Source organism: Elephas maximus, chromosome X, assembly GCF_024166365.1.
Source record: "Elephas maximus indicus isolate mEleMax1 chromosome X, mEleMax1 primary haplotype, whole genome shotgun sequence".
Lineage (NCBI taxonomy): Eukaryota > Metazoa > Chordata > Mammalia > Proboscidea > Elephantidae > Elephas > Elephas maximus.
In genome coordinates this window covers 139361252-139388562 of record NC_064846.1, presented here as the reverse complement: position 1 = coordinate 139388562, position 27311 = coordinate 139361252, and positions in this window count along the sequence as shown.

Here is a 27311-nt window from a genome sequence, read left to right as displayed (position 1 = left end):
TTTTGGAATCCGCAGAGTTGGGGTGTCCCACCCATGTCATTTGTCCTTAGATCTCCTTTTGAACTTTGGGCCTTGAAGAAACAAGTTCCCTAAAGTCACCTTTGGAAACTGGTGTTACAGTGGTTAGGAAGTGTGGCTGCTAACCAAAAGGTCAACAGTTTGAATCCACCAGGAACTCATTGAAAACCCTATGGGGCAGTTCTACTCTGTTCTATAGGGTCACTATGAGTTGAAATCAACTCGACGGCAATGGGCTTTTTTCTTTAAGTTACCTTTAAGTCAAACAGTAGCCTAGTTAGCAGCTCAGTGGAAATTATTTTGCCTTAGGATTGGGCTGTTTTAAAGAATTGTGTATATGCCATCAGTTTTGAGAAACAAGAACTCCAGGGTCTGACTAGAAGCTGTGCTTTATGGTACCTTATTATGAAAACACTGTTTAGCCCTGTTTTCCATGGCAATGTTGATGAGATAGGGTATCAGAGTATCTGGAGGCATTCTCATCTTTGGAACATTTTTGACCCCGCAGTTGAAATGTGCAAGGAACTCTGGTAGCACGGTCGTTAATCACTTGGCTGCTAATGGGAAGGTGGAGGATTCGAACCCATCAGATGCTCCACAGGAGAAAGATGTGGTAGTATGCTTCCATAAAGATTACAGCCTTGGAAACCCTATGGGGCAGTTCTACTCTGTCCTATAGGTTTGCTATGAGTCAGCATCGGCTTGACAGCAATGAATTTGGTTTTGGGTTTTATTTGAAATGTTACTACAATTTGCAAATTATATATTAAAGAAACTTCAGTCAATTTCTATTATTGGCTTAATATGATTTTTATCTTAACACTTCAAATTTCTCTCTTTTCACCCAAATTAATAATTTAAGCAATGCTAGGACATACGTAGTCCTATGGGCAGCTCCACCCTGTCCTATAGGGTCACTATGAGTCGGAATCAACTCAATGGCACATAACAATGACAACAACAGGACATATGTTGGATATTAGTGTTTAATAATGGTGTGATGTGATTTAGATCAGGAGCACTGTGTCTTAGTTTCCTACATCTGCCAGAACAAAATCCTATAAAGTGGATGGTTTGGAAGAACAGAATTTTTTTTTTCTCACAATTCTGGAGGCCAGAAGTTAAATCAGAGCATCAGTTGCGCTGATTCCTTCTGAGGGCACTGAGAGAAGAAGTGCTCCATGCCTCTCTCCTAGTTTCTAGTGGCTGTCAGCAATCCTTGGTCTTCCTTTGCTGCTTATAAATTTATCTTCAGATGGTGGTTTCCCCTGTGTGTGTCCCCATTTCCATGTCTGTACTCCCCTTTTATAAAACACCACTCAGGAGGGATTAGGATTATGACCCAGCCTACTCTGGTGTGACCTCATTTAACTTAATTGATAACAAAAGAAAAACCCTGTTTGCAAACAAGGTCACCTTCACTTGTGCAGGGATTACCTGGGCCTCTGGTTCCCCCCAAATCCTGTCCTTTCAGCATGCAAAATACATTCACCCCTTCCCAACATTCCTGAAAGTCTTAACCCATTCCAGCACCAACTCTAAATCCCAAATTTCATCATCTAAATCAGGTATGGATGAGACTCTTCGGTATGGTCCATGCTGGGGCCAAATTCCTCTTTATCTAAGCACCTGTGAAACCTAGAATATAAGTTATCTACTTCCAAAATACAATGGTGAAGCAAGCATTGAGTCTTTTTTGCCAGCAGAAGCAGCTCTTTCACCTCCATCTGAGGAAACCATAATGGCCTCCCTGAGGCAGTTGTCTTGCAAGACAGTGCTGATTCTCCTCAGGACCCACCTGCGCCACCCATCTTTGCTTCTAGACCTTTAACTAGACTCAAGTACATCACCAGCTAGGAGGCAATACCTTGGAGGGCTGGATTTATGTTCTCCAGGAGGCTGTATATGCTCCAAATCAGCATGCAATAAGTGGTGCTATGTTTCCCATAGCCAAGATTCATCGATCCAGGAATCAAAGGGTATAAATGGGAGTGGCACCATCCTTTATTACTTTATACTGTACCAAATTATATTTAAGGGGTCCATATATCTCTTAATGCCTGTTAACTTCTAATAGTGAAGGAGATAGGGTGGCTCACACAACAAAGATATACCAACAAACCTTGAAATAGACTTTTTCCCCTGATCATCAACTTGACGGATTTCACTTGGGTGCTGAGTGTAGCATTGCAGGATGACAGAACACACTCACAAAGTTTCTTACCCTTGGACCACATAAATAATAATTTAAGCACATGATCATCTCTTTATCTTAAGTTATTCAAGTATGTCCTCAGCAAGAGAGAGTGATCAAGTGAACGAGTGATAAGTAGGTTATTATTTGCTGACCTGAAAATAGACTAGGTAAATGGTATGGAATTTTGTTTCAAGTAATTGTTCATTTTTGATAATCTAGTTAGCTATATGTGTTCAAAATGCAGTATTTATAATAATACTATTTATATCACTCTCTGATATGCTTTATTAACCTCAACTATTAGCAAATTTGACAGAAAGTTACATATTGAGTCATCTATGTAACAGGTCAGCATTTCGCTATGCTTTCAAATCTTTTTTCTTAAATTCTGCCAGCTTGATTTTAACAGGTATAAGATATAAAAAAAAAAAAATTTTTTTTTTTTTTTATGATATAGAGTGCCAATCAGAGTAACAGGATATTCATTTTATACTTGCTAATACTTCCATCAGGACTTTATTATTTTTAGATTTCTCTTTAAATGCTTTCATGTGTTCTTTATTTTATCCCCCTTTACAAGGTCAGTAAAAAAAAATGTAGGAAAATAATTTCTTGTAAAGTTGAGTGATAGTTATTTTGTTATATTTTGGGATTAATTACGGTGTGCTGATCATTCTGATTCACAATGCCATAGACTCTTAGGGCTGTTAGAAAAAAGTCAGTGCTGAACACGGTCAGATGTGAATATCAATTAAAAGCACAATGTACCACTAGCCCTCACCAATTAGTTCTATGCCTCTTAAAAATTTCAACAGAATTGGTAATCATAGTCTTGTCATTGTGTATGCTGAATTGTTCTTGAAATTTACTCGTAAAGCATGTACATATATGTGTGCATGTACATATATATGTTTTTCCTTAGCAATTAGGATTTTTAAAAAATTATGTTGAGTAACACACATAATTGGAAGCTGGATACTTTTTTTCTACAATGATGGTCTCCCAGCACTCTATTTTGAACTAAAATATAAAACTGGATGCTGCTAATAAGCACTACAGTAGCATGTTCCTGGAAGCCATATGTTGTGTGAAGCTTGGTGAGGGAGTGTTTTTTTGTAACAGATGAGATGTACTTTGAGAAACGAAATCCTACTGACAACATTGTACTAAATTTAGGCTCCTCAAGTTCCATAAATTTCCCTCAAGATTCACAACCTTAAATGTATTTACTCTAGCCTTCACTTCATTCGGAAGGTGTAGGCCTCGAATTTCTTGCTGGAGCTCCCAGCGCTTCTTTATTGGTGGCATGAGGTCCATCTCCTCTCTGTTTGCTTCTTTCTTTTATATCTCAAAAGAGATTGACTCAAAATATAACTTAATCCTGTATATTGAGTCCTGCCTCATTAACATCTTAGAGGTTAAGATATACAACACCTGGGATAATCACATCAGATCACAAAATGGAGGACAACCACACAATACTGGGAATCATGGCCTAGCCAAGTTGACACATATTTTTGGGAGACACAGTTCATTCCATAACAGGCTGCATAGTGTCCCCTTACAGAGATAAATCAGAGTTTATTTACACAGTGGTCTACAGATAAAATTAGGTGATTTTTAATCATTTACTCTTATGATCAATGATGTATGAAATATCACTGCACATCTTTTCGCATATATGTGACCATGTCTGCAAGGTACTATGCTAAAGGTAGAAGTTTTGGGTTAAAAATTAGGTACAGTTTTAATATGCACAGTGTTAATTGTCAAATAAAGAAAAAGTTATCCACACAGTAGCAAACATTATTAATTTTTAAGTTATGAAAAACTTTAATGTAAAAAGTATGGAGAAAATAACACACATGAATCCAATACCCTTATCCAACAGATGTTAAATCTTGCTTTATTTGCCTCAGCTCTTCTCTCTGTGTCTTTAAAAAGAAGAAAATATTTGAGACAAAATCGAAGTCTCCTTTATATACCTTTCCAATTCTATGTACCTCCTGCTTTTGCAGAAGTAACCAATTATCCAGATATTGGTGTGTAACTTTCCTGTCCATTATTTTATACTTTTTATCACATACATATGTATCCTTAAACAATGTGTAGAGTTGTTTTGCATATTTTAAAGATTTGTATAAATATATAGTATATCATTCAGCAAAAATATTGATATGTATATCGATGGCACTAGTTTTTTTTTTTTTATAGATGTAGTTCATTCAATTTAATAGCTATATGGAATGTATGAATATATTACATTTTCCATTCCTTTATAAGTGAACATTTAAATTATGCTACATTTTTTTTCTATTACTAACAGGGCTATAAAAAAAAAAAAACTAGTGCTATAGTTAACATTATTTATGTCTTCTTGAGCGTGTGTGCAAGAATTTCTTTAGGAATCCAGGCTATATTCTTCAAGGTAGAATTTTTGGTTTGTTGGGTAGGTGTATCTTTGTCTTGACTAGATAATGTCAAAATTGCTCTCCTCAGTATTTATATCAATTTACACTCTGTGCAATCATATATTAAAGTTGTTTTCTCCTCACGTTCTCATGTATATGTGATACATGGTATCTACAGTATTTTTGTTTCCAATATGATATGAGTTACAAATTCTCTCATATTGGTTTTTGGCTTTCCATGATTTCTAGTGAAGCTGTGCATGTCTTTTCATACATTCATTGGCATTTGTGTTTCTTTTCCTGTGAATGATTGTATTTTACTTTGTAGCTGTTTTTGGGTACCATTAGGTCAATTTCAACTCACAATGACCCATGTAACAGAGCAGAATTTACAGAGCTTTATTGACATATGATTCACAAACCGTGCAACAACATATTTCGCATGTACAATTTGATGATATTTAGTATGGTCACAAAGTTGAGCAACCATGACCACAATAAGTTTTAGAACATTTTCATCAACCCCCAAATAAACCCATATCCCTTTTATCCTAATCCCTTCAACCTTAAGCAACCAGTAATCTGCTTTCTGTTTCGTGTAGAAAGTCTGGGGATGTATTGACCCATAAATAGAATGCAAGAAGTAGAACAAGAAGGTTTGAGTTCTGAGTTTTATATATCTACATTCATAGACTCTCATCTAGAAAGGCAAGAGTCATTCAGATAATATCCAATAAGAAATGGTTGAAGAAACGGGAGATGTTTGAACAGGAGACATACTTTTACATAGTTTTTTTTTTTTTTTTAATAAAAAGTAGAAAGTTTTTGTACTGAAAATTTTTATTTAGTGTCATTACAGAGTGTGGAAGAATCAAAATGATGGGTGACACATAGAGACAGAATTACAAAAATGTCCATATTATCTGAATATGGATGATTTTTTGAAGTTGTAGCTTTTCTATCACTAGAGGCATGGAGCCCTGGTGGCACAGCAGTTAAGAGCTTGGCTGCTAGCCAAAAGGTCAGCACCTCAAACCCACCAGCAGCTCCTTGGAAACCCTACGGGGCAGTTTTACTCTGTCCTATAGGGTCACTATGAGTCAGAATTGATTCGATGGCAATGGGTTTGATTTTTTCTTTCTTTCTTTCTTTTTTTTTTTTAGAGGCATTCAAGCAAGAATGCATGGGCACTTAACAAAGATGTTATAGATGATTTCTGGGTATCAGAATAAACAATCTCTAATGCCCTTTTGTCTTTGGGTGGTGGCCAGTCAATTCTGACTCATAGCGACCCCATGTCGCAAAGTAGAACTGCTCCATAGGGTTTTCATGGCAGTAATCATTATGAAAGCAGATTACCAAGTTTTTCTCTTGCAGAATGGCTAGGTAGGTTCGAACCCCTAACCTTTAGGTTAGCAGCCAAGTGTTTAACCATTGCGCCACCAGGGCTCCTTAATGCCCTTTAGACTCAAATAGTATAATTCTATGACAAAATTGGAAAACAAATGATTCAACAAATTCCATTTTCCTCAAATTTTACCATGATCATTATTGCCCCTGATCATATTTTAGTTTTCAACTATATGACAAATTAAAATCATGTTGAATAACACAAGGTATACTCAAAAGCGTTTCCCTAAGGCAAGATTTTTAATGTATTTCTGAAATTCTTGCAATTTAGTACAAAAATTCTCTTCTGGGCAAGAAAGAATAAGTGGCATTTTTTTTTTTACATGTAGCATATAGACTTATATCTAAGTAAATGTGTTACATCTAACAACTAAGTAACCACATAATTTGTGGCCCCTGGTCTGGAACTTGTAAATCGATTTCCTAGCCAGCAATTAGCAATTACTAATAATGCCTCTAACATCCTGTCACACTTGCTGAACAAGAGTTCTGTGCATTCTACAAGAAGTAACATAATGAGGTTGAAATGGAGCTCTGTTCTGATAACCAGGATCTTGCCTCCCTAGCCACATAATTCTTTAAAGTCCCAAATCATGAGTCAGATGCAAATAAATAAAATGAAAAATTATCTAAAACTCTGAATGACGTATTACAGTATAGCCAGAACCTTTAGAATTAATTTTCATAGAAGTGGAGCTATCAAAAGAATTATAAACTACTAAAACTAGAAAGTTGAGGCTATACAAACATTGCAGATAGGTGAAATATATCTTCTTTTCCAGCTCAATCTAATATTGTTTAATGTCCATGTATATGCAATCCTTATACATGGCAAAGAAATAAGTGGTGCTACTGCACATCTTTTATTTTAACTCATAGGCAAGTCAAGTAAATAAAAATATGTTTGTATTTGAATGTATACGGCAACATAGACAAAGTCAGAGGTGTCATTTTTACATATATAAGAAAAAAACCCTACTTTTCTAATTAAGAGGTATTTGAAGAAATATACAAATATTCTTCTACAATGGGACATTACCACTAATGATAGCTCAGGTATTTCATATTCAACATAAAAAGGGTGATCACCAACCATTTGTCTGTGCTCAGAGAGCATCCTAGACTTCTTTCTGTTTAGCTTTGTGAGGTTAACAATGATCACACATATCATAATAGTCTGTGTCACCTGGGAGCTTGTTAGAAATGCAAACTCAGACATTGCCCCAGACCTACTGAATCAAAATCCACATTTTAACAACATTCTTCACATGATTCATGAGTACATTAAAGCTTGATAGCACTGAGTAAGGAGGTGCTTGCCAAATCCAAATGAGACATAATAGTGACAAAAAAATTTTTTTTTTTAAGTTAGGGAAATAGGTGTGAGAATGAAGTGGATAATGATAAGGATGGATGAGATTTTTTTTAAGTATTTTTCTTCTTAGTTATTTTAATGGTGCATATTACTATATATTTTTATTTTAAATTTGGCTGCATAATGAAATCACCTGAGGAGTTTAAAAAAAAAAAAGCACACATTAAAAAAACTGGTATCTCAGTCTAACACTCAGAGATTTTATTGAATTGTTCTGGTATATAGCCTGGACATGTTGTCATTGTTGTTAGTTGTGGTCAAGTCAGCTCCAACTCATAGTAACCTTATGTACAATAGAATGAAATGTTGCCTGGCCCCATGTCATCCTCACAATCATCAGCATATTCAAGTCCACCATTTTAGCTATTGTGCCAATCTATCCCACTGAAAGTCTCCTATGTCCTTGTTGGCCCTCTGTTTCACCAAACATGATGTCCTTCTCTAGCAATTGATCCCCCCTGATGATGTGTCCAAAGCAAGCGAGTTGAACAATGTTCTGTTGTGGTCCATGAGGTTTTAACTGGCTGATTTTTGGAAGTAGATTGCCAAGCCTTTCTTCCTAACCTGTCTTAGACCCTGTTGAAACTTGAAACACTGATGGCGTAGCCTCCAGCATCATAGCAACACGTAAGCCTCCACAGCATGACAAACTGACAGACAAAAGTGGAACCTGGACATAGGGATTTTAGAGTTGTAACATGATCAGTATATCCAGCCAAAACTTGTTGTTAGTTGCTGTCGAGTAGATTCCAACTGATGGTGACCCAATGTGTGTACAGTAGAGTTGCTCCATAGGGTTTTCAAGTCTGTGACCTTTTGGAAGCAAATCGCCAGGCCTATCTCCCAAGGGGCATCTGGGTGTGTTCGAACCACCAACCTTTAGGCTAGAAGTTAAATGTGCCACCAAAAAACAAAAACAAATCTGTTGCCATTGAGTTGATTACCACTCATCGTGACCCCTATAGGACAGAGTAGAACTGCCCCATAGGGTTTCAAAGGAGCAGCTGGTGGATTCCATCTGCTGACCTTTTGGTTAGCAGCAGAGCTCTTAACTACTGCACCACCAGGGCTCCTAATCAAGACTTCGAACCTCTGGAAATTGGTTAGTTATGGTTACAGAGGAAATAAAATAGAAGTCAGTGCTGACTGAGTTGTCTAGCATGGGGCTAGGAGATTCTATTAACTGAAACAGGTCCCAGAGAAAGATGAATGTGTTTAAGGCTGGAAACAATGAAGTTGATATTAGTGTGACTGGTCTTACATTATATACCATTCAGTCTTGTATAAATGTTCAGGAAGGTGCTGAGAATTTAGGTATAGACTTTTGAATATAAAATAGGGTTGAGGATACAAATTTGTCTGTCTCCAGTATCTAAGTGATAGTTAAAACCACATGAAAGGATCAGAACATTCAAAGGAATGTATTGGAGCAAGAAGAGAAAAGGAAAAAAAGCAGAATATTTGCGAATGTTTATATTTAAGGTGGTAGAAGTTTAAAAGAAAGTTGGCATATCAGTGGTCCTCAACCTTATCATCTTCTTATGTCCTCCTTTTGTAACAATTGTTTTGTAGCACCTCCTTTAGTATTCTGATATGAATTCATAGATAATAAAGCCAGTTACTTTAAAAATTACTTAAATGCAATATAAAGAAAAAATAAAAGGAACATATTTTGCAATAAAAGTTATATGAATTTGAATATTTAAATGCTCAAGAATGACCACACTAGAGGACAGTGTATGTGGAGAAGTCCTTCAAAGCTGTTTCTACACAAAGAATCTTTTAATTTTAATTTTTTATTTTTGTATTTTCCTGTCTCAGGGTCTTCACATCTGCTGTTCCATCACTTACAGTCCCTTGGCTGCTCAGGTCTCAGTTTAAATGTCACTCACTCCTCAGAAATGTCTTCTCTTATCACTCTCACTAATGTAGTCCTTATTTTTCTCCCTCTCAATTCCTTTTGTTTCAACAGTGAGATGTATTAACAAATGGATGCAATGCTGAAACCACTCACTTGTCTATGCCAAGAAATTTGAAAGACAGCTACTTGGCCAACCGACAGGAAGCGATCCATATTTGTGCCCATTCCAAAGAAAGGTGATCCAACAGAATTCAGACATTATTGAACAATATCATTAATATCACATGCAAGTAAAATTTTGCTGAAGATAATTTAGAAACAGTTGTAACAGTACACCTGCAGGGAACTGCCAGCAATTCAAGCCAGATTCATAAGAGAATGTGGAATGAGGGATATCATTGCTGACATCAGATGTATCTTGGCTGAAAGAGAATACCAGAAAGATGTTTACCTGTGTTTTTTTTTAAATAATTTTTACTGTGCTTTAAGTGAAAGTTTACAAATCAAGTCAGTCTGTCACATATAAGCTTATATACACCTTACTACATACTCCCATTTACTCTCCCCCTAATGAGTCAGCCCGCTCCCTCCTTCCAGTCTTTCCTTTGGTGACCGTTTTGCCGGTTTCTAACCCTCTCTACCCTCCCATCTCCCCTCCAGACAGGAGATGCCAACACAGTCTCAAGTGTCCACCTGATACAAGTAGCTCACTCTTCATCAGCATCTCTCTCCTACTCATGGTCCAGTCCCTTCCATGTCTGATGAGTTGTCTTTGGGAATGGTTCCTGTCCTCGGCCAACAGAAGGTTTGGGGACCATGACCGCCGGGATTCTTCTAGTCTCAGTCAGACCATTAAGTCTGGTCTTTTTATGAGAATTTGGGGTCTGCATCCCACTGTTCTGCTGCTCCCTCAGGGGTTCTCTGTTGTGCTCCCTGTCAGGGCGGTCATCGGTTGTGGCCGGGCACCATCTAGTTCTTCTGGTCTCAGGATGATGTAAGTCTCTGGTTCATGTGGCCCTTTCTGTCTCTTGGGCTCATAATTATCGTGTGACCTTGGTGTTCTTCATTCTCCTTTGATCCAGGTGGGTTGAGACTCATTGATGCATCTTAGATGGCCGCTTGTTAACATTTAAGACCCCAGACGCCACACTTCAAAGTGGGTTGCAGAATGTTTTCATAATAGAATTTATTTTGCCAATTGACTTAGAAGTCCCCTTCAGCCATAGTCCCCAAACCCCCGCCCTTGCTCCGCTGACCTTCGAAGCATTCAGTTTCTCCCGGAAACTTCTTTGCTTTTGGTCCAGTCCAGTTGAGCTGACCTTCCATGTATTGAGTATTGTCCTTCCCTTCACCTAAAGTAGTTCTTATCTACTAACTAACCAGTAAATAACCCTCTCCCACCCTCCCTCCCTCCCCCATCTCGTAATCACAAAAGTATGTGTTCTTCTCAGTTTATACTGTTTTCTCAAGATCTTATAATAGTGGTCTTATACAATATTTGTCCTTTTGCCTCTGACTCATTTTGCTCAGCATAATGCCTTCCAGGTTCCTCCATGTTATGAAATGTTTCACAGATTCGTCACCGTTCTTTATCAGTGTGTAGTATTCCATTGTGTGAATATACCATAATTTATTTAACCATTCATCCCTTGATGGACACCTTGATTGCTTCCATCTTTTTGCTATTGTAAACAGTGCTGCAATAAACATGGGTGTGCATATATCTGGTCATGTGAAGGCTTTTATTTCTCTAGGGTATATTCCAAGGAGTGGGATTTCTGGGTTGTATGGTAGTTCTATTTCTAACTTTTTAAGAAAACGCCAGATAGATTTCCAAAGTGGTTGTACCATTTTACATTCCCACCAGCAGTGTATAAGAGTTCCAATCTCTCCGCAGCCTCTCCAACATTTATTATTTTGTGTTTTTTGTATTAATGCCAGCCTTGTTGGAGTGAGATGGAATCTCATCATAGTTTTAATTTGCATTTCTCTAATGGCTAATGATCGAGAGCATTTTCTCATGTATCTGTTAGCTGCCTGAATCTCTTCTTTAGTGAAGTGTGTGTTCATATCCTTTGGCCACTTTTTGATTGGGTTGTTTGTCTTTTTGTGGTTGAGTTTTAACAGAATCAAATAGATTTTAGAGATCAGGCGCTGGTCGGAGATGTCATAGCTGAAAATTTTTTCCCACTCTGTAGGTGGTCTTTTTACTTTTTTGGTGAAGTCTTTAGATGAGCATTGGTGTATGATTTTTAGGAGCTCCCAGTTATCTGGTTTCTCTTCATCGTTTTTAGTAATGTTTTGTATTCTGTTTATGCCTTGTATTAAGCCTCCTAAGGTTGTCCCTATTTTTTCTTCCATGATCTTTAACGTTTCAGTCTTTGATCCACTTGGAGTTAGTTTTTGTGCATGGTATTAGGTATGGGTCCTGTTTCATTTTTTTGCAAATGGATATTCAGTTATGCCAGCACCATTTGTTAAAAAGACTATCTTTCCCCCAATTAACTGACACTGGGCCTTTGTCAAATATCAGCTGCTCATATGTGGATGGATTTATATCTGGGTACCTGTGTTTTATTGACTATGAAAAGGCATTTGACTGTGTTGATCATAAGACATTATGAATAACATTGTAAATAATGGGAGTTCCAGGACACTTAATTGTGATCCTGCGGAATCTGTACATAGACCAAGAAGCAGTTGTTCGAACAGAACAAGGGGACACTGGGTGGCTTAAAATCAGGCAAGGTGTGTGTCAGGGTTATATCCTTTCGCCATACTTATTCAGTCTGTATATTGAGCAAATAATCTGAGAAGCTGAACTATATGAAGAAGAAAGTGGCATCAGGATTGGAGAAAACTCATTAACAATCTGCGATATGCAGATGACACAACCTTGCTTGCTTGAAGCAGAGAGGACTTGAAGCACTTACTGATGAAGATCAAAGACTATATATAGCCTTTAGTGTGGATTACACACCTCAACAAAAAGAAAACAAAAATCCTTACAATTGGACTGATAAGCAACATCATGGTAAATGAAGGAAAGATTGAAATTGTCAAGGATTTCATTTTAGTTGGATCTACAACTAATGCCCATGGAAGCAGCAGTCAAAAAATCAAATGATATATTACATCAGGCAAATCTGCTGCAAAAGATCTCTTTAAGGTGTTAAAAAGCAAAAATGTTACTTTGAGGACCAAGGTGCACCTGACCCAAGACATGATGTTTTCAATTTTCTCATATGCATTTGAAAGGCGAACAAAGAATAATGAAGATCAAAGAAGAATTAATGCCTTTGAATTACGGTCTTTGCAAAGAATATTGAATATACCATGGACTGCCAGAAGAACGAACAAATCTGTCTTGGAAGAAGTACAACCAGAATGCTCCTTAGAAGCGAAGACGGTGAGACTGTCTCATGAACTTTGGATGTGTTTATAAGGAGGGACCAGTCCCTGGCGAAGGACATCATGCTTAGTAAAGTGGAGGGCCAGTGAAAGAGATGAAGACCCTCAATGAGATGGACTGACACAGTAGCTGCAAGGATGGGCTCAAGCACAGCAATGATTGTGAGGATGGTGCAGGACTAGGAAGTGTTTTGTTCCATTATACATAGGGTCACTATGAGTTGGAACCAACTCTTCTGCAGCTAACAGCACCAGCAACAATATATCTTTTTTGGTGAGGTTTCTGCTCAGATATTTTTTCCAGTTTGTAATTGGGGTTTTGTTTTCGTTGAGGTATAAGAGTTCTTTATATATCTTGGATAGAAATCTTTTATCACATATGTGTTTTGCAAGTATTTTCTTTCAGTTTGTGGTTTGTCTTTCATTCTCTTAACAGTGTTTTTCACCGAGTAGTTTTTAGTTTTAATTAAGTCCAACATCAATTTTTTCTTTTATGAATTGTGCTTTTGGTGTTGTATCTATACCCAAAAACCAAACCCACTGCTGTTGAGTTGATTCCAACTCATAGCGTCCCTATAGGACAGAGTAGAGCTGCCCCGTAGTGTTTCCAAGGAGCACCTGGTGGATTCGAACGGCTGACCTTTTTGTTAGCAGCCGTAGCACTTAACCACTACGCCACCAGGGTTTCCGTTGTATCTATACCAAACCAAACCCAGTGCCATCGAGTCGATTCCGACTCATAACGACCCTGTAGGACAGAGTAGAACTGCCGTATAGAGTTTCCAAGGAGCGCCTGGCGGATTCAAACTGCCATCCCTTTGGTTGGCAGCCGTAGCACTTAACCACTACACCACCAGGGTTTCTGTTGTATCTATAAAAAAAAAAAAAATTTTTTTCATCACTAAATCCAAAGTCTCCTGTATTTTCTCCTGGAAGTTTTATAATTTTTTGTCTTACATTTAAGTTTATGATCTATTTTGAGTTTTTTTTGTGTGTGAAATATGTAAGCTCTATGTGTAGATTCTTCCTTTTTTTTTTTTTGGTACATGACTGTCCATTTGTTCCAGCATCATTTGTTGAAGACTGTCCTTTCTCCATTGAATTTCATTTGCTCTTTTGTGAAAGATCAGTTGGCTATATTTAGGTGGTCTGTGAGTTTTTTGATAGTTATTTTTAGCATAACCTTTAGGAACCAAACACCTTAAAAATTAAGTTCAAAATCATGCCAGACATTAGCAATACAGTTAAATTAATTTGTCACTGAGGAGGGGTAGGGGCAAAAGAAACTGACCTAATTAACTTGGGAAAGTAGTTTAGTTTTCTTTTTTCTTTAACAGGATTCTGTAATGCTAAAGGCAATAGGAACTATACACACACACTGCACACTAGTTGGTAAATTTGTTTCTCATAGTGGTACGAGTAAGTAATTCTGAAAATAAATGTAAACTAGGGTTGAGGAAATAAGTAAATATTGTATATTGTAGTTAAATAAAGCTATCTTTCTTACTTTCAGGCAGAGAATTTATAAATAAACAAAGTAAAATGCTAGAATGAATTCTGTGATGCTGATTAGAGTTGGAGATATTGATATGAACTCATGTTTCTTTTATTCTAGATGGATAGATTTTAGATAGATAGATTGATAGATAATTATAGATGTATATATATACATGAGTCAGTATATACATATATTTTATTACTCTGTTCACTGAGAGGGTCTGGAAACAGTGATACCTCAATAACAACGAGCTCACCTAGCATTGAGATCTTAATTTTTAAATACTGTTTTCCAATAAAAGGAAGCAGAGCTTCGTTTATATTAGGGCTTGGGCAAAGAAAATACAAATGAGTTGGGATCATCATTTGATGCCAGAATGTAAAGAGATGCTGACATAAACAAATAAAAGATGAAGTATATTAAAAGGGAACAGGAGCCAACCTAAAAGATCTCCCAATGGCCAAAGCAGAAATAATCTGAGCAACAATATGACAATGTTGAATTATTACCCAAAGTATAAATTAAATATCACTGAGTCCATACTGATATAAATAAATGTTGAATAAATAAAATAAATGGGAAAAATAAATAAATCTCCCATGTGGAATTCCAATTAATAAATGTAAAATTAATGAAGGAAATAGAGAATCACCCTTAGAGCACCACAGTTATAGTTGCTGCAGCCAGGATCCACTGGTGAATTAAAAAGTTATTGGGTGAAAATTAAGGAGAAACAGGATATATGCATAGCCATGAAGTATCTTCCCCCAAGTATTTATTAATTATTGTAGTGTTGTTGACGCATTTTCACAAATTCTCTGATACTCCTCCCTCCAGGTCCAAACCAAAAACCAAATCCATTGCCATCGAGTCAATTCTGACTCATAGTGACCCTACAGGACATAGTAGAACTGCCCGTACAGTTTCCAAGGAGTGCCTGGCAGATTCAAACTGCCGACCTCTTGGTTAGCAGCCGTAGCACTTAACCACTACCCAGGGATTCCTCCCCTCCAGGTAAAAAAAAAAAAGGTATTTAATTCCCTTCCCTTTGCGTGTGGGCTGAACTACAGAAAGTTAAAAATAGTAACTTTACAGTGGAGAAACCAGGAAAACACCACTTTAACCAAGTGATCAAGGTTTACGTGACCAGGAATAAGTCATGTTCATAATATATGATGTGATATAATGAAAAGAACACTTTACCTTTGTGGTAGTCACCTCTTCCCCCAAATCAAAAGCCCAAGTCTAATTATGAGAAAACATCAGGCAAATTCAAATTGAAGTACATTCTATATTTCTACAAAATACACCTTAAAAATGCTAAGGTCATGAAAGACAAAAACCAAGAGAGAATCACAGATTGGAGGAGTCTAAAAAGACATGATAACAAAATGCAGTGTGGGTTCCTTAGTTGAATCCTGGAACCGAAAAGAACATTAGTGGAAAAACTAGAGAAATTTTAATAAAGTCTGTGGTTTAGTGAATGATATTGAGCCAATATTAATTTATTAGCTTTGACAAATGCAACATGGCTATGTAATATGATAACATGGAAGGAAGCTGGGTGAATTGTATATGAGAACTCTGTTCTATCTTTCCAACCCTTCTGTAATTCTAAAATTATTTCAAATTAAAAGTTAAAAAAAAATTAACCTTGGTCATCTGGAAAACAATGTAATGATAATTGTTTCAGGAAAGAGTCATCGATGAATGCTGAAGTTGATAGTATGATGATAAACTGGATATTTACAGAGTTTCAAAATATCTTCACACAAGAAACCTACCAATTTCAAAGAAAAACAGTTCATAGCAGAGCGATCTGGGAGACACCACTTGTTGTGCAATGGATTGTTTTTGTGTGGCCTTTTTTGCAGTGGCCTTGTAACTCTCACCCAGTTGATTGGGCGGGACTGTGCAGATAGGAATTGGTCAGTTTTGCCATCCCACTGGGCCTGACATGAGCCACCCCAGAGGTGGGAAAGAGGATCCTACCGCCACCAAGGAAGAACAGCCAGAAGTGGAGAGCACGTCCTTTGTACCTGGCATCCCCGCGTCAAGAAGCTCCTGGACCCAGGAGGCAGAAAGCAAGCTGTAACGCTGAAGATGAAGAGAAGCGGTGGAAGAGAAGCAATGGTGGAGAAGCAGCAACAGGACAAACCCCGAAGTGGCTTCCCAGCGCACAGAGTGAGAAAGCTGAGTGCTTTTTGGCAGTGGTAGAGGGCCAGGGAGAGGCATGCCTGCTAGCATGGCTGGGAAGAGGCTGTCCTGATAGAAGAACTGTATCCTGAGCCTTTCTGAACCTGAATTGTAACCTGTTACTTTCCTGATAAGCCCCATAATCATGGGTATTTTCTGTGAGTTCTGTGTGGCCATTGCAATGAATTTTCGAACCCAGCAGAGAAGTAGAGAGTGCCGTGGAGGGATGCTTGGTGTCATAATTGGTAAACATGGCAGGGAGAGGAGGCATGTCTGACTTCTGCCTCATAGGAATCAGCCTTGGGCTATTGATAACTGATTCTCCTTCCCCCTTTTGAAGATAGAGGAGGTCGGACATCACCCCCATGCCATTTTTATGCTACCCTAATCAAGTGATCAAAGTTAACATCACCAGTAAGTAATAAGACATATCCACATTATATGCTTCCTAATACAATGCAGTCCAAAGTGCAGAGCATCACTTCTGGGATATTCTTGCCAAAAATGCAGAACCTGATTTTAATTCTGAGGAAACATCAGACAAGCTAAAATTCTGGGGCATTTTACAAAATAACTGGACAGTGCCCTTCAAAATTGTCAAGATTATGAAAGACAAAGACAGAGGAAATGTTCCAGAATATAGAAGACTAAGGAAACATAACAACTAAATGCAATGTATGATCCTGGTTTGGATCCCAGTCCACAAAAAGGATATTGACAGTAGGATATCAATGTTAATTTTCTGATGTTGATAATCGTACAGTAGTTATATAAGATTTCAAAATTTGTGGAAGCTGAATGGTGAATATATGGTCCTTCTTTTATTTTTGAAACTCCATGTGTAGTCAGAAATTATTTCTGAATGAAAAGTTTTAAAAAAGTTAAAGTAAGCTTGGTTAATTAAATTTAGTGTTTCATACACTAAGCAGATGTTAATATTTGAGAAGGAAAGAAGGAACGGAGGAAGGAAGGAAGGAAAGAAGAAAAAAGGGAAAGTTTGGAAGGAAAACAGAAGCAAAATTAGTCTTGTTTATTAGCCATAACCATCACCGTTTTGATCTATTCCACCAGTTCCCTCCATGATATCTTAATACAGTTAGTTAGATTGAGATATGGATTTTCAACATATAAATCATTACCTGCTTTGCGGACATGGACTTTGTATGTAATAAATATAAGAGAAATCAGTGTCATAGTCAATATTATAACTTTGAAATTATTGCAATATCTTAAGCATTTACATTTTTCTTTGGTTAGCACCTGTCAGGTAGTACCTGTAATTCACCAGACAAAATTCATTCAAATTGAGCAAATACTTTACTCAAGGCCTGCTAAACATTAGACACTCTGCTAGATACTGCATTGCTTTGTCTGGTGATTCATTTCCCCTAATTTAGAGTCAAAATGTTTGTATTTAAACTTAATGAGATAAAATTGGTTTTTGTTTGTGAAATAAAAATAACATCCCAAGAAGGTGATGAAACTTACTGTTTTATACCTTATCCCAACCAAATACCTTATAGCTATTTCAATTGTCCTTCCGGTATGTGTTTAGAATTTATAAAACTTGACTACTTGGGTTATATGTTTCTTTATTGAGTTACTACTGGTGGCTTATAACATCATAGTGGAATAATTGAGTTACATTCCTATCAATCTGAAGAAATAAAACTTTCTGAAACTGGTTTTTAGGCTAAAATATTGAGCCTCATTCTCATTGTATTTGATTTAGTAAATGTATGTCAGTTTCTTCCTGATGCAATTTTAGTTTCCAAATGATCTCTAAAGTCACAACATTTAGCTTTAATATGCAGTGTGATGCATTGGGAGCCCAACCCACTCAGTATTTAATATGCCTCATAAGGAGTTTAGTCTTTGTTTCTTCTTGGTGAAAATTTAACAAAAGTGCCCTTATTCATGTTGTGCAAAGTTGTTTTTATATATTCAAATTAGAATAAAATCTTATTGAAAATGATTATGAAACTGTCCAAATTAAATACATTATTGTGTTATTCAGATAACTATTAGAAGATTTTTGATACTTTAGTCTGGTATTTTGTCATATGCTATGCAATTTTTTATGCAAATATAAGCTTTAGAGTAAATTTTGGGTCTAAGGGTTTGCACTTTTGAGGAGGTCTCCTAGTCAAGTTGCCCAGAATTAGAATTGATCAGGATCTTTGGAAACCAGAACAATTTGAACTTAACCTCCATGCCTCTTGGCTCTTTACCCCATTTCCTACCTTGGTACCTGCCTCGGCTTGCTCTCAGTTCTGGGAAGGAGTTATTCCATGGCCACCCTCTTTCGGTCCTTGCCCATGGTGTGATTCAGGAAGATAGCTGAGGTGTTGTATTCTATAGCAGGCCATATTGAACATAGCATTGTGTTTTTAATTTTGTTAAATGTGTATGTAACAAAATATTTGCCATTTCATCCTTCTTTGTATCTACAGTTCAGTGACATTATGTTTTGAACATAGTATTTTTAAATGAGTGTCTTCCTTATTACTGTCTCTCAAGATAAATTTTTCTGCAAATAATTCACCCTATTTACATGCACACAAATGTTGCAAATAATGAAGGAAGATTTCAGGGAGAGAGAATTGAGAAGGAGGGAGAGAGGCAAATCAGGTCATTTATGGTCTTACAGTCTTTAAAAAATGGATTTAACAAGGGAAGGGGGACAGTAACATCTCCATGACTTTATGGGATTTTTCAAAAATCAAGGAGGAAATTCACTGCTTACCAGAGCATTCTTAAAGCCAAGATATTGAGTTAATTTGATGATGTTAGAATCAGTTTCAAAATTAGCCTCTCTTTCTAACCCCAGGCTGATTTTGGGCCTAGAGAGTATTGTAGAGAGGGCAAGAGTCAGGCCTAGAATTCTTTTGTCATAGATTGTCCCCATATGATCAGTTCCCATATGATCAGATCCTCAGATGATCATCACAGCAAATCTTACCAGAAGAAGGTGATTGCCCAGAAAGAATGTTAAAACTGCTGGGTTTGTATATACTTTATAAACCCCTTTCATCATGAGTGTTTTTCTTCAACTGCAAAAAAAAAATTCTATTTTAGAAATTCTATTTTCTAAGCACTGACAACTTCAGTGTTTTGAACTTACAGGAACTTGGAATTAAAACAAAATGATTCTAGAACATGAATTAAGCAGTATGATGGTGAATATACCAAAAATAAAAACAAACCCATTGCTGTCAAGTTGATTCCAACTCATAGCGACACTATAGAACAGAGTAGAACCAGTAGGAAATCGCTTTGATTACAATGTTTAATGACTTTTCAAAGTCTTTGAAATAGCATTTTAGAACCTCGATATTGGCCCTCTCTTGCTCACTCATTACTCAAACATATGAGCACCTATTCACTTCTTTCTTTACATTATATTGCATCAAAGTTATCCCCATCTCCACCTTCCTATTACAAAAGTGTTAAAGAATAATAGGAAAATCACATATGAGATGAAATACTCAATATTGTTATTATTATATTTCCTTTTTAAAAAATTTTTATTGTGCTTTAAGTGAAAGTTTACAAATCCAGTCAGTCTCTCATACAAAAATTTATATACAACTTGCTATATACTGCTAATTGCTCTCCCCCTAATGAGACAGCACACTCCTTCCCTCCACTGTCTCTTTTCATGTCCATTTGGCCAGCTTCTGACCCCCTCTACCCGCTCATCTCCCCTCCAGACTGGAGATGCCAAAATAGTCTCATGTGTCTACTTGATCCAAGAAGCTCACTTTTCACCAGTATCCTTTTCTATCCCATAGTCCAGTCCAATCCCTGTCTGAAGAGTTGACTTTGGGAATGGTTCCTGTCTTGGGATAACAGAAGGTCTGGGGACCATGACCTCTGGGGTCGTTCTAGTCTCAGTCAGACCATAAATCTGGTCTTTTTACGAGAATTTGGGGTCTGCATCCCACTACTCTCCTGCTCCCTCAGGGGTTCTCTGTTGTGTTCCCTGTCAGGTCAGTCATCGGTTGTAGCCAGGCACCATGTAGTTCTTCCGGTCTCAGACTGATGTAAACTCTGTTTATGTGGTCCTCTCTGTCTCTTAGGCTCATAATTACCTTGTGTCTTTGGTGTTCTTCATTCTCCTTTGTTCCCAGTGGATTGAGACCCATTGATGCATCTTAGATGGCCGCTTGCTAGCATTTCAGACCCCGGAAGCCACTCTCCAAAGTGGGAAGCAGAATGTTTTCTTAATAGATTTTATTATGCCAGTTGACTTAGATGTTCCCTGAAACCATGGTCCCCAAACCCCGCCCCTGGTACTCTGGCCTTTGAAGCGTTCAGTTTATTCAGGAAATGTCTTTGTTTTTAGTTTAGTCCAGTTGTGCTGACCTTGCCTGCATTGTGTTGTCTTTCCCTTCACCTAAAATAATTCTTATCTATATTATCGAAAACCCCTCTCCCTCCCTCCCTCCCCACTCTCGTAACCATCAAAGAATATTCTCTTCTCTGTTAAAACTATTTCTTGAGTTCTTATAATGATGGTCTTATACAATATTTGTCCTTTTGCAACTGACTAATTTCACTCAGCATAATGCCTTCCAGATTCCTCCATGTTATGAAATGTTTCACGGGTTCGTCATTGTTCTTTGTCGATGTGTAGTATTCTGTCGTGTGAATATACCATAATTTATTTATCCATTCATCCCTTGATGGGCTGCTTAGTTGCTTCCATCTTTTTGCTATTGTAAACAGTGCTGCAATGAACATGGGTGTGCATATATCTGTTCATGTAAAGGCTCTTAGTTTTCTAGGATATGTTCCAAGAAGTGGGATTGCTGGATTGTATGGTAGTTCTTTTTCTAGCTTTTTAAGGAGGTGACAACGATTTCCAAAGTGGATGTAGTATTTTACATTCCCACCAGCAGTGTATAAATGTTCCAGTCTCTCCACAACCTCTCCAACATTTATTATTTTGTGTTTTTTGGATTAATGTCACCTTGTTGCAGTGAGTTGGAATCTCATTGTAATTTTGATTTGCATTTCTCTAATGGCTATTTTTTTTTTTTTTTTTTAATGGCTAGTGATCCTGAGCATTTCCTCATGTGTCTGTTAGCTACCTGAATGTCTTCTTTAGTGAAGTGTCTGTTCATATCCTTTGCCCATTTTTAATTGGGTTGTTTGTCTTTTTTGTAGTTGAGTTTTCGCAGTATGATGCAGGTCTTAGATATCAGATGCTGATCTGAAATGTCATAGCTAAAAACTTTTTCCCAGTCTGTAGGTAATCTTTTTACTCTTTTGGTGAAGTCTTTAGATGAGCATAGGTGTTTGATTTTTAGGAGCTCCCAGTTATCTAGTTTCTCTTGTGCATTGTTAGTAATGTTTCGTATACTGTTTATGCCATGTGTTAAGGCTCCTAGCATTGTGTCTATTTTTTCTTCCATGATCTTTATCATTTTAGATTTTACATTTAGGTCTTTGACCCATTTTGAGTTAGTTTTTGTGCATGGTGTGAGATTTGGGTCTTGTTTCATATTTTTGCAAATGGTTATCCAGTTATCCCAGCACCATTTGTTAAAGAGACTGTCTTTTCTCCATTTAACTGACTTTGGGCCTTTGTCAAATATCAGCTGCTCATATGTGGATGGATTTATGTCTGGGTTCTCAATTCTGTCCCATTGGTCTATGTATCTGTTGTTGTACCAGTACCAGGCTGTTATGACTACTTTGACAGTATAATAGGTTCTAAAATTAGGTAGAGTGAGACCTCCCACTTTGTTCTTCTTTTTCAGTAATGCTTACTTATCTGGGGCCTCTTTCCCTCCATATGAAGTTGGTGATTTGTTTCTCCATCTCATTAAAAAATGTCATTGGAATTGCATTGTATCTGTGGATCGCTTTCGGTAGAATAGACATTTTTACAATGTTAAGTCTTTTTGTCCATGAGCAAGGTATGTTTTTCCACTTAGGCAGGTATCTTTTGGTTTCTTGCAGTAATGTCTCATAGTTTTCTTTGTATAGGTCTTTTATGTCTCTGATAAGTTTTATTCCTAAGTATTTTATCTTCTTGGGGGCTACTGTAAATGATATTGATTTGGTGATTTCCTCTTCAATGTTCTTTTTGTTGGTGTAAAGGAACCCAACTGATTTTTGTATGTTTATCTTGTATCCTGATAATCTGCTGAACTCTTCTATTAGTTTCAGTAGTTTTCTTGAGGATTCCTTAGGGAATAACATCATGTCATCCTCAAATAGAGATACTTTTACTTCTTCCTTACCAATCTGGATGCCTTTTATTTCTTTATCTGGAGTAATTGCTCTAGCTAGGACCTCCAGCACAATGTTGAATAAGAGTGGTGATAAAGGGCGTCCTTGTCTGGTTCCCGATCTCAAAAGGAATGCTTTCAGACTCTCTCCATTTAGGATGATGTTGGCTGTTGGTTTTGTATAAATGCCCTTTATTATGTTGAGGGATTTTCCTTCTATTCCTATTTTGCTGAGAGTTTTTATCATGAGTGAGTGTTGGACTTTGTCAAATGCCTTTTCTGCATCAATTGATGAGATCATGTGGTTCTTGTCTTTTATTTTATTTATATGATGGATTACATTAATTGTTTTTCTAATATTGAACCATCCCTGCGTACCTGGTATGAATCCCACTTGGTCATGGTAAATTATTTTTTTGATATGGTGTTGAATTCTATTGGATAGAATTTTGTTAAGGATTTTTACGTCTAAGTTCATGAGGAATTTAGGTCTGTAATTTTCTTTTTTTGTGATGTCTTTACCTGGTTTTGGTGTCAGAAATATGGTGACTTCAAAGAATGAGTTTGGGAGTATTCCGTCCTTTTCTATACTCTGAAATACCTTTAGTAGTAGTGGTGTTAACTCTTCTCTGAAAGTTTGGTAGAACTCTGCAGTGAAGCTCTCTGGGCCAGGGTGTTTTTTTGGTTGGGAGTTTTTTGATTACCTTTTCAATCTCTTTTTTTTTTTTTGCTATCAGTTTATTTAGTTGTTCTACCTCTGTTTGTGTTAGTTTAGGTAGGTAGTGTGTTTCTAGGAATTCATCCATTTCTTCTAGGTTTTCAAATTTGTTAGAGTACAATTTTTCTTGGTAGTCTGATATGATTCTTTTAATTTCAGTTGGGCCTGTTGTAATATTGCCCATCTCATTTCTTATTCAGGCTTTTTGCTTCCTCTCCTGTTTTTCTTTTGTCAGTTTGGCCAATGGTTTATTAATTTTGTTAATTTTTTCAAAGAATCAGCTTTTGGTCTTGTTAACTCTTTCAATTGTTTTTCTGTTCTCTATGTCATTTAATTCTGCTCTAATTTTTATTATTTGCTTTCTTCTGGTGCCTGAGTGTTTCTTTTGTTGTTCTCTGTCTATTTTTTTAAGTTATAAGGATAATTCTATGATTTTGGCTATTTGTTTTTGTATGTGCGCATTTATTGATATAAATTGACCTTTGAGCACTGCTTTCACTGGTTCCCGAAGGTTCTGATAGGAAGTTTTTTCTTTCTCATTGGATTCTATGAATTTCTTTATTCCATCCTTGATGTCTTCTATAACACAGTCATTTTTGAGCAAGGTATTGTTCAGATTCCAAGTGTTTGATTTCTTTTTCCTGCTTTTTCTGTTATTGATTTCTATTTTTATGGCCTTATGTTCAGAGAAGATGGTTTGTAATATTTTGATAATTTGCATTTGGCTAAGTCTTGCTTTATGACCTAATTATGTGGTCCATTCTAGAGAATGTTTCATGTGTGTTGGAAAAGAAACTGTACTTGACTGCTGTTGGGTGAAGTGTTCTGTGTGTGTCTATGAGGTCAAGGTGGTTGATTGTGGCATTTAGATCTTCCAAGTTTTACTAAGCTTCTTTCTGGGTGTTCTGTCCTTCACTGAAAGTGGTGTGTTGAAGTCTCCTACTATAATTGTGGAGCTGTGTATCTCACTTTTCAATGCTGTTAGAGTTCATTTTATCTATCTTGCAGACCTGTCATTGGGTGCATAAGTATTTATTATGCTTATGTCCTCCTGGTACATTGTCCCTTTAATCATTACATAGCGTCCTTCCTTATCCTTTTTGTTGGTTTTAACTTTAAAGCCTATTTTGTCAGAAATTAATATTTCCACTCCTGCTCTTTTTTGATTTTTGTTTGCTTGATATATATTTTTTTGATCCTTTGAGTTTTAGTTTGTTTGTGTCTCTAAGTCCAAGGTGTGCCTCTTGTAGGCAGCATATACAGGGATTGTGGTTTTTTTTTTTTTTTTATCCATTCTGCCACTCTCTGTCTCTTTATCAGTGCATTTAGTCCACTTACATTGAGCGTAATTATGGATAGGTTTTTATGAGTTTAGTGCTATCATTTTGATGTCTTCTTTTGTGTGTTGTTGACAGTTTCTTTTTTCCATTTATTTTTTTTGTGCTCAGTAGTTTGTCTTTATATATTGTATTTTCGTCTTATTCATTGTTAATTTTGTTTCTGCTGAGTCTCTATTTTTTTCTTGTATTTTATTTTGATGAGTAGGATTGTTAGTCTCCTTTGTGGTTACCTTAATATTTACACCTATTTTCCTATGTTTAAAGCTCACTTTTATTTCTTTATATTGCCTTGTCTTCCTCTTCATATGAAAGATCTATGACTATAATTCTTATCCCCTCTTTATTGTTTTAATGCTGTCTTCTTTTACATAATGACATCGCTGTTTCCCTGTTGTGAGCGTTTTTTTATCTTGATTTTTTTTTTTTTTTTGATTTCCCTATCTAGGTTGACATCTGGGTGCTCTGTCCAGTGTTCTAGTCTTGGGTTGAAATCTGATATTATTGATTTTTTAACCAGAGAACTCCCTTTAATATTTATTGTAGTTTTGATTTGGTTTTTATGAATCCCCTAAACTTTTGTTTTTCTGAAAGTGTCCTAGTTTTGCCTTCATATTTGAGAGATAGTTTTGTTGGATATATGATTCTTTGCTGGCATTTTTTTCCTTCAATGCTTTGTATAAGTCATCTCATTGCCTTTTTGCCTGCATGGTTTCTGCTGAGTAGTCTGAGCTTATTCTTATTGACTCTCCTTCATAGGTGACTTTTTGTTTATCCCTAGCCGCTCTTAAAATTCTGTCTTTATCTTTGGTTTTGGCAAGTTTGATTATAATATGTCTTGGTGATTTTCTTTCAAGATCTACTTTATGTGACATTCGATGGACATCTTGGATAGATATCTTCTTATCTTTCACAATATCAGGAAGTTATCTGCCAACAAATCTTCAATAATTCTCTCTGTATTTTCTGTTATCCCTCTCTGTTCTGGCACTCCAGTCACTCATAGGTTCTTTCTCTTGATCGAGTGCCACATGATTCTTAGGGTTTTTCACTTTTTAAATTCTTTTATCTGATTTTTCTTCAAATATATTGGTGCCAAGTGCTTTATCTTCAAACTCACCAATTCTGCCTTCCACTTGTTCAATTTTGCTCCTATGACATTCTATTGAGTTGTCTAATTCTGTAATTTTATTGTTAATCTTTTGAATTTCTGGTTACTGTCTCTCTATGGATTCTTGTAGCTTATTCAATTTTTCCTTATGTTCTTGAACAATCTTTTTATTTTCTTCAACTGCTTTATCTGTGTGTTCTTTGGCTTGTTCTGCGTATTGCCTGATCTCATTCCTGCTGTCTTGAAGTGTTCTGTATATTAGTCTTTTGTGGTCTGCATCCAGTAATTCCAGGAAGGCACCTTCATCCATAAGAGCCCTTGATTCTTTATTTTCAGAGCTTGTTGAAGGATCATGGTCTGCTTCTTTATGTGATTTGATACTGACTGTTGTCTCTGAGCCATCTTAAATTATTGTATTAGTTTATTTTATGTTTGCTTACTGTATCCTAGCTTCTTGCTTTGTTTTGTTTTGATATGCCCAAATAGGTTGCTTGAGTGAGCTAGCTTGATTATTTTCACCTTTGAAGTTCTAACATTCTGTCACCAGATGGTTACAGTTGTTATCAGGCATATGGACCTAGGAGTCCATTCACTTTTCTTGTATGGATTCAGCTCAGGTGTCCAGGAAGCTGGTCATCAAGTGTGTGGTACAGGCTCTGTCCTACAGTCTCAGAGGGGTGGGGTGATTGATGTTGGTACGAGTATCTGGTTGCAGCAGGGAGTCATGCTCTGAGCAAGGCAGGGGGCTGACAACCCTCCTCTGAGTATCTGTGAGGAAAGTGCATTCTTGTTCCCTAGTGCACACAGGTGGGTGGGTGCTGCACATGGACCATGGACACCCAGTGCTTTTGGTTGTAAGGACTGGGAGGTACCAATTATCCTTGGGCCCCTGTCGCGGGTGACTGGATGACCTGAGCAGAGCCACCAGTCCTCAGGCCCCTGATGTAGGTAGGTGAAGACACCATTTTATAGGCAAGGCAGTGTCAAACATCCATCACCCACCTCTCCACTGCGGTGCTGAAACATTTTCAGTCTTCCAACAAGGCTTATTCTCCTGAAATAAGCCCACACAGGTCCATGCGGGGGAGAAAGGTATTCAAAGTCCATGGACCATTTACGCCTGGGTGGGAGCTGCTTCTGTCCTGAGCTTCTCCAGTTGGTGGAGCCGGCAGATTATCTTTTCCCCCAATTGTGAATTTATTTCTTCTTCAAGGCCTGAAGAATGGCTCACGGCATGTAGCGGGACCTATCTCAGGCCCAGGAAATTCGTCAGCCACTGAAGTCTGCTTGGGGGTGGAGGGCATGGTAAAATATGTGGAAGTACTTAGCTTTTGCAGAGTGCGCTGTTCTTCTCTGGTTCCGGAGATGTGAGTAGGTTGTGTGGCTGGCTTTTTCTCCCTGAGGAAACTGCGACTGAACGTTACTACCTGCCCGCCACAGACACTCCCGGGAATAGTGCCTGAGGGTTCCCAGCAATTCATGTCCGGCAACTCCTCTCTGCTTCTGAACCACCTCTGCCTCCTCCT